Genomic DNA, 13,724 nt, shown 5'->3' on the forward strand with positions numbered 1-13,724 from the left:
ACCTGCCTCTGCCTCCCGAGTGCTGGGACTAAAGGCGTGCGCCACCATGCCCCGCCTGAACTTTTGCATTTTTAATTAAAAACTTTTTTTTTTCTTTTTTGAGATAGTCTTACTATGTTGTCTAGGCTGGTCTTGAACTCAGAGAGATCTGCCTGCCTCTGCTACCCAGTGCTGGACTGGAAGATACGCACACATTGGTGGAAGTTGATCTTCTCTGCCTTGTTTTTTGAGTCTCTGTAGACCTGGCTGGCCTTGAACTGTCTGGATTTGATCTTTTGAAAGGGGCATTGGGGTTTCCCTCAATGAGAGATGGGCTTCACTCCTGCTCTGTAAGCGACTTCAGCTGTGACTCACTGTTTGGTACCTGCCCGGCTCTGTACTTCGTTTTCTGATTTAATTCCCACAAGATCTTTGCCAAGGAGGAAGCCAAGACTCAGAGTTAAAGCAGCTTACTCCCCGGAGGCCACACAGCTAATGGCTGGCAGAGCTGGCATTCAGACCTGACCTGTCTGCCTACCTCTGGCCCCATTCTAGGCACATGTTGTCCCATCTGCCCTTCCTAACACATGCCCTGTCCTCTGTTGTCCTCCCACTGTTGGTAGGCTTTTAACTCAGCCTGCTTTCTGGGGGTTGAAGTCCCTCTACTTCCCATCACATTAAAATTCTCACTTAAGAGCTAGAGAGCACAATTTAGAGGTAGGGTGCTTGCTAAACATTCATGGGGTTCCAAGTTCAATTCCTAGATCCCTAGTCACACACACACACACACACACACACACACACACACACACACACAGAATGGATGGGGTGGAACTGGGCGAGAAACTCTCATTGAGATAGCATAGCAATTGACAAAAGCAAAAACCATACAAACCCACTGCAGTGTCATGAGGTGCAGCTGTAGAGAATTCAGGACCCGTCTCAGTCATCCACAGCGACCTCTGGACAACTGCGTGACTAAGGCGTGTCCCTGTCTCTCTGACACCACATCTACAGATTCTCAACAAATTTACACACTTTACTCAGGGCCTGGGAGTGCACTTCACACTTGCTGGTGCCTGGGAAGCACACTGGGGAAGTGTTTGTGTCTCTCACTGCTGGCTGTCCTATTCGCTCATGGGGGGTGGGGGGTGGGGCACAGAAGGGGGAAGGTTGGGTGAAAAGCCAATTCAGATTCAGGATTAGAATCTAGAGGCTGCCCTGACTCCCTAGTCCATGATCATGGGAAGCACCCCTTCCCCCCTTCCCCATCAGTGCTAAAGCCTGGTGTCATGGAGCACAGCCTGGTGTCATGGAGCACAGCCTGGTGTCGTGGAGCTACATTACTTCTGGACTGCAAGGTGGAGGCAGGTGGGGTCTCGGTCAGTTTGAGGCCAGCCTGGTCTCTACAGAGTTTGGGTCAGTTGAGAGCTACAGTGAAACACTTCCTCCCTTCTTCCCTCCCTCCTTCTTTTTGCCTCTCTATCACTCCTCCCCCCACCCCCCACTCCCTTTCTCAGATTTACTTAAGAACTTTCCAGGTCAGGAAACTCCTGTCCTGCTTGTCACAGGTTGTGTTTTGAACTTGGCTCAGAAAGACCCACTGTACTGAAGGCACCAGCTTCCCCCTTCCCTAGAAGTTTCTGACTTTTGTTTGTTTGTTTGCCCTGTTGTTGTTGTTGTTGTTGTTGTTGTTGTTGTTTTCCCAACCTTGCCAAAGACCTCAAGCAGGTCACTTCCTTCCGGAGGAAATTAAGGAAACACAGACCCCAGATCTTGGGACACACCCTGTAGATTGGATTCTTCTGTTTGCAGGAGTGCCCAGCTATGCACGATCATCTCTGAGAAGTGTATCACCAGCCGTCAGGGAGACTTGTTTGATGCGAGTGCTGAATCACATGCAACAGCAAGGCTAGAAAAGGCTGTTGAAATGTCTACAGTGGACATTATTAGTATGGAATGTTTTAAACTGCTTTATGAGGCAGGAGGCCTGTCCAGGGCTGAGAGATGTCTTTATAATATTCTGTGCTGTGACTGGAGGACATCAGCTTTTCAAAGCTTCCCTTGTTTCGCTGTCCTGTGACAGCTGACTCTCAGGCCCACTGTGAGATATGTAATATTTAGAATTTGAAGTAACTTTGGAAAATATTCACAGTGTAATAAAAAAATTGCAAAATATTAAACTATAGTTCAATTTGATCTTGAGTAGTCTGAAAATTCATGTATACATTAGAAAAGACACTAGAAAGAATTTTACCAAAATGCTAGCTGACTCTCTAGGTAGAATGAGATGCATAATTATCTTTTATTTTTATTTTTTTATACTTTTGAGGCTTTTCGAAAAACAATTTTTGGTAGTTACAATTTTTTTTCTTACTACAAAAGTAATTTTTACTCATTATAGAAAAAAATCACATATAAAGTACAAGAAACGAAAAGAAACATGCAAATCCCGCCCAGAAACAGTCGCTGGGCCCTTCCAGATCTTTCTCTGCATACATAAACATTTGTATTTTTATCACAAAACAGGATCGCTCTGTGCACAGCACTGTTTTGAAACCTGCTTTCCCCCTCCCAGTGCATATTGAGAATGTTGCAAAGTGTCAACAGTGCACTTCTGGGAGATGGTTTTTAATGGCAGCACACTCCCATGCTTTGAGGAAAATCATCCTCTACTTAATGGCTAATATTAGACACTTATGTTGCTTCTAGATTTTTTTTTTTTTTTTTGAGACACGGTTTCTCTGTGTAGCCCTGGTTGTCCTGGAGTTCACTCTGTGGACCAGGCTGGCCTTGAACTCAGAGACCCACCTGTCTCTGTCTCCTAGGTGCTGGGATTAAAGGCGTGCACCACCATCACCTGGGATCTTCCGATACTTTCTATTCCAAGTAATGTCAGAATGAAAGTGTCGGAGTCTTCATGTTCATCAGGAGACTGGGGAATTGCACATAACAAGTATTTTCACAAAGGTATTTATTTATCTATCATGTCATTGATTTGGTGTGTGCGTGTGTGTGTGTGTGTGTGTGTGTGTGTGTGTGTGTGCACTCACCTGTGTAAGCCAGAAGTCCACTCCATCTCCACTGTCTTCCTTCATCGCCCTCTACCTTATTTGTTGAGACAGGCTCTGTCCTTGAACCTAGAGTTTGCTGATGGCTGGACTGGCTGCCCAGGAGCCCAGGGATTCTCCTGTGCCCTCCTCCTCCCTCTGCTGGGATTATGGGTATATGCCTCATTTTTTTCCATCCTCATTTTTTTTTCCATGGGAGCTGGTGGTGAATCTCGGGCCCGCATGTTTCCTACCAAGCATTTTGTGTTCCAAGCCATGACCCTGTCCACAGATGTTTGTTTTTGAATAATGTCAGACTCTGAGGACGGAGCTTTATCATCTAAAGCTTATGATGCAGGGAACTTATATGAATATGTTCTCATCTAAGTCTCAAAACTGTCTTAGACCCACTTTCTAGCCAAAGAAACTGAGGTGACATTGCCTATTTAACTGTAGATAGAGCAAAGATTTCAACATTGACTCATGTAAAGACCACACCCTCTCCAATTATGTACTTCAAGAAGAAAACCAAGTCTAACCCCTTTTATTCTTATTTCTTTTTCAACTTTTGGAGACAGGGTCTCTCTACAAAGCCCTGGCTGTCATTGAATTCACTCTGTAGAGAAGACAGTCCTCTACCTCTGGAGTACTGGGGTTTAAGATGTGAGCCACCACACCAGAAGAAACTTTCTTTTCAAAATTGTTGTTCTATTATTATTTACTTTATATGGTTAGATATTTTGTCTGTGAGGGACCAAATCTTTTAAGTTCAGACTCCATTTTAAAGAACTTGAACTCAGGTAAACCAACAGGCCGGTACCTAGCATTAGTTTACAAGTTATCCCCCAACAGAACCCTGCGCCTAGCTCCCGTCTCTAGGCTAACCGCAACAAACCCAGCGTCTCCAAGTTAATGGCCACAGTCGCTTTCCAATGAGATGCTTGTCAGACTAGAAACACTCACCATCCACCAACCTCCCCATCTCACCCCCTTGTTGCTGTCTATAAAGTCTTAGGGCTCCTCTCCACCAAAGCCATCCTGCCCTGTCAGAGCTGGCAGGCAGGGAGCCCAAGTTTGAGCTTGTGAATAAAGACCCTGTTGTGATTTGCATCAGATTGGTTTCTGTCTGTTTTTTTTTTTTTTTTTTTTTTTTGGGGGGGGGTCATTAACACTTCCCTCGTGCTATATCTGCATGTGTACCACATATGTGTGGTGCCCAATGTGGCCAGTAGAGGGCATCAGATCCCCTGGAAACTGGAATTACAGATGGTTGTTAGTGTCAGCCTGGGTGCTGGGAACTGAACCCAGGTTCTCTTAACTACTGAGACATCTTTTCAGTACCCAGATCTTTCTTGATAATAAGCATGTGATAAGCAGCCATCTTATGGCTGGGACTGCCGCAGCCAAACTGCTAACCAAGCTCAATTCCCAGCAATGCTTTGCTTTGTCTGTTTCACAGCTTGAAAGAGGCAGGAACATTCACCACTATCTTGGACTCTTTTAAACCAGCCTGGCGCCCTCTACTGGACATTACTTAAAGACATGGAGTTAGGCTCCTAGCAGCAAGTTTGGGGGATGGTAAGATGTTCAGGAAATCAGGACCATTGAGATAAGGGTTGAGAAGACAGCCAAAGAAGTGAACCAGAGATGGGAATATGGGGATGTGGGGAGACAGGGATGTAGGAAAGTGGAGAGAGGGGAGCTGGACCAGTAGTGATTGTCAGGAGAATGACACCATCAAATGGTTCCTTGGGAAAGGAAGATCCCTGAGTGGATGTAGCATGGCACAGTTTGCAGGCATATCCAACCTTTAACATTACAACAAGAAAAAGTCACAAAACTTCATAATACTTTAGGAGTTTGTGCTGGGCTGCCTTCCTTAGCCATTGTTGGCTGCAGAGGTTGGGAGATGGGTGCTGGAGCCAACAAGTTACAGACTGAACATAAGAGCAACTGAAATTTGGGGTCATCGGATGCTGTTCTAAGCTTTTAAAACTATCTTAACTGGACTTGGAAAGATGGCTCAGGAGTTATGAGCACTGGCTGCTCTTCCAGAGGTCCTGAGTTCAATTCTCAGCAACCCACACGGACTATAACTCTCTATAAGGGAATCTGGTGCCATCTTCTGGTGAGCAGATGTCCATGTAAACAAAGCTCTCATATCCATAAAATACATAAATAAGCTTAAAAACTGTAACTGTGGTGATCTCTACAAGGCAGGGGGGACTCATCTGCCTTTTCAGATGAGAGACGGGAAGCACAGAGAGGTAAACTAACTTCTCCAAGAACACACAGTTCTTGGAAGAAAAGGAACCCTGAGATTTAGATGGAGGCTACCCACTTTTCACCACTCCACAGGTTCTGCTGAGGGATTTTGTTGTTGTTGTTGAGGCTGAAGGAAGCAGTCTGTGAGAGTTCTGTGGGTCTGGTTAACCCCTGTGTCTCTGCATGGAGACCGGCTTCTAGATTTTACTGTCAGTGGATACTTGATTAATGAGTGAATCCAAAGGATGAACTTGGCCTAACATAGCGGCAGAGAAGTGGGAGGGAGGGAGGGAGGGAGGGGAGGTTCCTGAGTTAGAACAGAAGGTCTTGGTTAGACAACGTGGGGATGAAAGACTGGGAAGGGAGGATTGGAGGGGACAGGGCTTGGGGGATCAGGATGGTGGACCAGGTGGGGAGGGGTGTCATTAATGAGCAGTTGAGAATCATTACCTCAGCAGCCTGTGGGCTCGGCCCTGGCTCCCCGTGTGAGAATCATATAGAGCTTTTCTTCAGATTTGGATGGAGAAGCGAACCGGCTTGCAAACTTCTCACATGCTAATTAAGAAACTAATTAAAACCCATGAGTTCTTAAGGACATATGGTTTATTTAAGGTTGATCCAAGATTGATGTTGAGTTAAACAATGTTCTAATAAATCATAAAATACGTTGGCTTTAATAACACTGGCATGGTGTCCCAGTGTGCCAGATCAGTTCATGGAAACGCATTTTTAAAATTTTATTTGATATATGAAATAAATGAAATGCTGTAGACACAAGGGTCTCAGGATCGTTTAAAGGTACCCCCTCCTCCCAACTCCCCATGGGAACCACGCTGGGTATGTGCACTCCAAACACCCGCTTTACAGAACAGGACACTAATAATCATAAGAGGCTAAGGGTCTCAGTGCGTATACAAGAGACTCAGAAACCTGGGGGTTGGGATAAAGTGCGTCTGTGCAAGCTTGAGGACCTGGGTTTGATTCCCGAACCCACTTAAAAATGTGTGGAGGCACATTCAGGGGACAGAGACAGGCAGATCTCTGAGTGGGATGGCCATGTGGTCTACACAGCACGTTCCAAGACAGCTGGGATTATGTAGAGAGGCCATGTCTCAAAACAAAACAACAACAACAACAACAACAACAACAACAACAACAAAAGCTGGGTGAGACGGTGTATACTTGTAATCCCAGCACTGCAGAGGCTGAGATGGGTAGATCTGCAGAGTTCACTGGCCAGTCAGCCTTGCTTACTAAGAACCAGTACCACTGAGAGACTACGGCTCAAAAACGTAAGCTCTGTAGTGACTGAGGGAAGAACCACATCTTAGATTGGACTGACTTCTACACTGATGCTATCTCCTACACACACACACACACACACACACACACACACACGAGAGAGAGAGAGAGAGAGAGAGAGAGAGAGAGAGAGAGAGAGGCGGTAGGTCGTGAGAGGAGAAAGAATGTAAAAAATTCAATCTTTGTATGATCTATTCTTTTGTTTATCTTTTTTTGTTTACTTTGTTTTGTTTTTTAAGACAGGGTTTCTTTGTGCGTCCCTGGCTGTCAGGGAACTAACTCTATACGCCAAACCAGCCCCCAACTCAGTGCTCTACCTGCCTTTGCCTCCCCAGTGCTGGGATTAAACATGTGCAACCATGCCCAGCATATGATCTATTTTTATAGGCAACATTCCATCAGTTTCTCTGTGTTCTGCTCGTTAGAAGAGAGTCATTTGGTCCAGATTCCACTCAATGAGAGGGGACCTCACAAGACTGCGAATGCCAGGCAGAGCTCCTCAGGGACCCTTTTAGGGCAGTCCCCATCATGCCTTTTCTTCTGGATCATCTGCATCTTCTCATCTGCATCTGTCTCTTCTCACTTCCTCACCCTCCAAGTAGGACTACTTTATGACCTCGGTTAAGTTCCAATGTGGCCAGTTTAGGGCAATTTATGTTTCCTATAGACAGAGGCATAGAACTACTTAGGAAACCAGGAGGTGGAAAATGGTTATAAAGGGATCCAATTACTTCCATCGCCAGAGCAATGTAAAAATGCAACATGAAAAAAATGGACTTAATTGGTGAAAAATTAATTAGACAATTAAACTTATTTCTGCTTAAATACATTTGGGTGTTAATTGGTAATCTTGCTTGAGGTTCATTTGAAGGTGGATTTGTTGCTTTGACTCTGTCCTAAGAGAACGGTCTCTGTCTTGTTTGCTATGAACACTCCAGGTCGTGATGAGAAATGACGGTCAGTTCATTGTCATGGTTCCTTTCCAGATAGGAATGGCAGGGTCAGACTGCCCCAGAGGACAAATAGTGTTTGCTTCAGAAGTCCAAGAGAGGAGTCCTGCTCTTGCCTCAGGGTCTTTTCTAAAAAGGCCAGCAAACTCCGGAGGGCACACTGGTCCTAGTTTGAGGCAATGGGACTCCAACCCTGCTGCTTTGGGCAAGAAACTTGGGGAAAAAAAGTTTACAAGACACGTGTGTGTGTGTGTGTGTGTGTGTGTGTGTGTGTGTGTGTGTGTGTGTGTGTGTATGGTTTCTGGTAAATTATTCTATTTGTATAGATGTGGGGTGTTTCTGGTAATATCACAATGGTGTGTGTTTCTGTGTATGTATGTGTGAGGTGTGTATGTGGAGGGCCTTTCTGGTTTTCTTGCAAATTTACTCTGAGTTCTTTAACCTCTCTTGATTGGTTGGTTTTTATTTATTTTTTCCCCCTCTTCTATTGGATGGGGTTCTGGGCACACAGAGCAGCTCTTGTGGAAGTCACAGAATGACGTGTTCATGGTAGTTCTCACTTTCAGCCACATGGGTCCAGGAGATCCAACTTAGGTTGTTGGCTTTGTAGGACTCACCTTTGCCCACTGGGACATCTTGCTCTCCACTCTCAGCCTGGGCCACATTGGAGGGGAGGGGGTAAGAGAGAAAGAAGCTGCAGACTGGAAATGAAGCCTGCACATTAGAATGCATTTTTTGCCTCCTAGAAGGTCCTAAGAACTCCAGGGAGTGAGGGCAACTGGGCCAAAGTCAGAATGCATGAATGAACAAATGCATGCATGCATGCATGAATGAATGAATTAATGAATGAATGAATGTGCATGGTGGTGTCCCCTCTGTTCCCTGCCAAGAGACTAGAAGCTTCTTCTGTGGGGCAATGCACAGAAAACCTTGAAGATGACTTTCTTCGGTGAAAAAGCCAACATGACTTCTAATAGTGTCACCTCGCTGTGAGGTCACCACGTGACAAACCTTCAACGTCACCCAGATCCAAGAGCATCCCAGCAGCCTCTAGGATCTCCCTGTCCATGGGACTGCTCAGCTAGGACTCACCGCACCTGTGAGGAAAGCACTGTGTTAAGAAAGAGACTAAAAGTAATGGGCGGCAGAGGCTGGCGTGTAGCTCAGTGGGTGCAGTCCCCGAGTGGCATGCCTGACATTCCAAGGTTGACCTTCAGCTCTGGGTGTGATCTAACTGCCACCAAGCTAGGGAGGTGGGAGCAGGAGGCTTAGACCTTTAAGGTCATCTGTGGCTATATATTGAGTTTGAGGCCAGCCTGGAATACACAAGGTCAAACTCTAGCTAAAATAGAAATGAAAAAAAAAACCAAAAAAGATACCATTCAAGGAACAAGAGAAAGATAGTATTTTTTTTTTTTCCTCTGAGATGAGGAGGCATATGTTTGTTTGCCTTTCTGATCAAATTCTACTTCATCAAATTTCTCTTGGCCCCTCACTCCAAAATATATCTCTTTTTATTCTACCTTATTTCAGTAGGGGGGAACAGAGGCAAAGAGATGAGAATAAATGTAAGTAAGTAACATGGAAACTTTCCCCAGAACCAAAGGGTCCATTAAGTCTCAAGCCTAGTGAAGAAGAAATGCCACAAGGCCATTGTGAAGTCCCAGACTCAAGGACAAGGCTCCGAAAAGCTTCCCCGGAGTTAAAATAGCCATTTTTTCCCTTAAAAGATCGGTACTCAGAATGGCCTCAGAATGCTCTACAAAGCATGTAAGAAAGTTGCGAGAACCACAGAATCCTAAGAAGAAGGTCTGCAGTGCTCTGAGTAGCCAAGGCTAACCTTGAACTGTCAACCTCCCAGCCCACAGTTCTGGTCTTTGCTTAGACACCAATGGAATTCTGCAAGCAAACGGGAAAATTTCAGACATATGGCTTCTCTAAAGACTTGCTGTCTTCTCTCTTGGAATAAACCAAGAAAGAGGGTGACAAAGAACCCCAAGGAAACAACAACAACAACAACAACAACAAAATCTTCGGATAGTGGAAAAGAGAAACAGCCAGCCCAGACTGAAGGGGACAGAGGGTGGTGAGAGGGTCTCTGAGAAAAAGTGGAATGGAAGGGCTGGAGAATGGAATGGAAGGGCTGGAGAATGGAATGGAAGGGCTGGAGAATGGAATGGAAGGGCTGGAGAATGGAATGGAAGNAGGGCTGGAGAATGGAATGGAAGGGCTGGAGAATGGAATGGAAGGGCTGGAGAATGGAATGGAAGGGCTGGAGAATGGAATGGAAGGGCTGGAGAGATGTCTCAGGGGTTAAGAGCACTAGCAGCTCTTTCAGAGGACCCAGGTTCAACTCCCAGCATCCACATGGTGGCTCACACATCTGTCTGTTGTTCCAGGGGATATGACACCCTTACACAGCAGGCAAAACAGCAATGCACATAAAATAAAAATTTTTTTTTTTCTTAAAGTGGAATGGTTGAATGACCTAAATTGAAGAATGGAAACGCTGAGGCTGTTGCAAACCCAAGACAACAGCTGTTTGACATCCAAAATATCAAGCAAAAAACCCACAACAGAACCAAGCTGCCAGTAAGAGGATGGCTTCTGCAGAGGACTGGAGTTCAGTGCCCAGCCTCCCCATCAAGTGACTTACAACCTGTAACTCCAGCGCCAGGGCCCCCAGTGGCCTCTTCAGGCATCTGTGGGTACTTGCAGCCTCACATACACAAACTTACATACATATATGAACAACTACAATGAAAATAAATCTTAAAAAGGAAACAACACAGCAAATTGTTAATTTTAGTGACAACTATAAATTGTCCAGGGCTGGAGTTGTGGCTCTTCAGCGGAATTCTTGCCCAGTGTCTTAGTCAGGGTTTCTATTCCTGCACAAACATCATGACCAAGAAGCAAGTTGGGGAGGAAAGGGTTTATTTGGCTTACTTTTCCATACTGCTGTTGATCACCAAAGGATGCAGGACTGGAACTCAAGCAGGTCAGAAAGCAGGAGCTGATACAGAGGCCATGGAGGGATGTTCTTTACTGGCTTGCCTCCACTGGCTTGCTCAGCCTGCTCTCTTATAGAACCCAAGACTACCAGCCCAGAGATGGCACCACCCACAAGGGGCCCTCCCCCCTTAATCACTAATTGAGAAAATGCCTTACAGCTGGATCTCATGGAGGCACTTCCCCAACTGAAGTTCCTTTCTCTGTGATAACTCCAGCTGTGTCAAGTTGACACAAAGATATCCAGTACACCATGCATGAAGCATCCAGCCCTGGGTTGGAGAGGAGGGCCGGGGAGGGAGAGACATGGCCACCGTGGAAAACATTAGCTGTTAATTCATGCAAGACTCATGATCGTGTTGAGTAAAGTAGATAGGGGGTGCTTCTTTTGTTTATTTGGTTGGTTTGGTTTGTTGTTTCAAGACAGGGTTTCTCTGTGTAGCCATGGCTGTCCTGGAACTGTAAACCAGGCTAGTCTTGAACTCAGAGATCTGCTTCCCTCTGCCTCCTCTGAGTTCTGGGTGACCACTACCACCACCAGGCTGAGATAGTGCTTCTTAAAAGCTACTCTTCATTGGTACAGGACAAAAGGAAACAGGGTTCAAACCTAGCTTTCGACATAGGAAGCTAAATACTAGAAAATATGTTCAATAGTGTGATCTCAGTCACTCTGGGGCCGAGAGAACGTGGAATAAGGTCTGTGTGTTCAGTGTTCTTTGACTTTTTGCTCTTTGACAGATCCTCATGTGGCCCACGCTGGCCTGAAACTCACTAAGTAGCAGAGGCTGACCTTGAACTGTCTACCTCCAGAGTGCTAGGGTTACAAGAGTACATCCCCACCCCAGCTCTGCTCTCTTTAAGTACAGTCATCACTATGAGAACCATCCACATGAAGCTGGAAAGCTCTGATGGGAAGGACAGGCACCCCCAATTCCCAGCCTCTGCCGATGGGGAGACCACTGCTCTCGACTCTGGTCAAGAGACCTGGGAAGACTGTCCTATGCTGGATCCTGCCCTGGATGACGATGATGGATGCCCCGCGGATCGGGGGTGGTGGGTGATGAAGCGGGACTGAAGGACATAGTTGGAAATCGCATTTAAACATTTCTCATGGCAGGAGCTTTGTTTTTGTTTCAAACTTTCATCTTTGTGTATGTGCACGTGTGTCCATGGGCATGCTCATGAAGGTCGGAGGAGAGCCTTTTCTGTTGTTCTATAGGTGCCTACCTTGTGTTTTGAGATAGGCTCTCTCATCAGCTTGAAATTCAAATTCACAAAGCAGGTTAACAGGACTGGCCAGCAAGGCCCAGGGATCCGCTGGTTTTTTCCCTCTGCAACACTGGGACCAAGGCTAGATTCATTCTCTCTCTCTCTCTCTCTCTCTCTCTCTCTCTCTCTCTCTCTCTCTCTCTCTCTCTCCTTACAAGGCAAATACTTTACCAACTGAGGTATCACCAGCCCAACCAATCTGTTTGCTTGAGACAGCATTACATCTCACGCTCACTGTGTAGTTGAGTTTGACCTAAAGCTCCTCAGCCCCCAGCCTCTACCTCCCAAGCACGACGTGCCTACCCCATATCTGACTACTGAAAACAATACATCTTAAAGCCCTCAAACACCCCACCACCACCACCACCAGGGCTAACACTAGACAGACACTCCTGAGGGTGGAGGAGGGACACGAGTTAGTTGTGTCACCATTGAAGTGGGAACTCATTCAGTTATTCAACAGCTACTTATAGTACCTACTGTGTGCAGGAGCCTGGTATCGAGTCAGGGAAATGTTGGATTGGTCTACTGCTGGGCTCCAAGTGGCCAGATGGACAGAGCAGATGGAGGAGGGGGGAGGGGAGAGGGAGGAGGGGAGAGGGAGGAGGGGAGAGCTCATCGTCATGTGGCAAAGGCCCAAACTCAAGGCTTGTGTGCTGCGTTCTGGTGGGGGAGGGGTCCCTGGTGTCCCTTTCACCAGTGTGGATGATCTTCAGAACCCTGGAGTCTGGGTTTTGGAGGAGGAGACTTTGATACGGACTGAATGGATCTGTGCCGCACAGGCTCCTGTGGCTATATGGACGGTGGTGAGAACTTTTCGGCATGGAGGTCTGCCTGGAGGAAGCAGGTCACACGGAGCAGATCCTTTGGGGGAGCATCAGCCCCGTAGTTCCTGCCTGTATCCCTCTCTGCTTCCCGATTGGTCGATGGACCATGAAGTGTGTCGCTTCCCATTACCACCAAGCACCACGGGGTCACGTGTCCATCATGGGCTGACACATTTGAATCTCAGAGCCACGCTCAGTGTTTCTACTCCAAATCTGACTGTTCCAGAAAATTTGGTCACAGTGACAGAAGAGTAACTAACGCGATCTCTGGAAAATATCTAGGCCATTCATCGTCGGTTAGCCATCTCAACAGCCCTACAAGAGAACCTTTTAAACTGTATACATTTAACTTCATTCATGAAAGAAAAGAAAACAGAAACCCCACTACTGAAGCCTCCTTTTCTGCATATCACTCACTACAGTCCTGTGACACCCTGGTGCAGACTCACAGCGAAGCACTATGGGTTTAAAATGCTTCCTCACCGGTCTCTCTGTTCTGTCGCCCCGGGGTGGACTCCAGCTTCTTCTTCAGGCTTTGCAACTGCACCAGCATGTGCTCAGGAAAGCAGGGATCTGAATTTACATCAGCTCTAGCTAGGATGGTGACCGCAAAAGCAACCCAAGGGGAGGGGCCTGCACTTGATTCTGGAGTCCTGGGTCCCCACAGCTTTGGGTCTGGGATCCCTGTCCCAGGGGCTTCCCTGAGGCCCGGCTCTACTAGGTCCTTGCTCCCTGTCTTCCGGAAGCCCTGGATTGGACTTATATCTCATTCCTCTTTTCCTTTTGTTCCTTAAATCTCATTTCACACTTATTTATTTCAGGTGTGTGAGTCCTTTGCTCTCATGGATGCCTGCCTGGGACTCTTGGAGGGCAGAAGGCACTGGAGGTCATGGAGCTAAAGTTAGGGATGGTGTGAGGCCTGGGTCCTCCACAAGAGCAACTGCCGAGCCATTGCTACAGCTTTATAGTCCCATTTCTGGAACTTCTCCCCTGGCTGGGACATTAGTCCTTGTCTGTCTTAAAGATGTGTATGGGTCTCTCTGAGAGAGGGAGGGGGAGGGGGAGGGGGA

This window comes from Mus pahari, chromosome 3 (assembly GCF_900095145.1).
Source record: "Mus pahari chromosome 3, PAHARI_EIJ_v1.1, whole genome shotgun sequence".
In the NCBI taxonomy this organism is placed as follows: domain Eukaryota; kingdom Metazoa; phylum Chordata; class Mammalia; order Rodentia; family Muridae; genus Mus; species Mus pahari.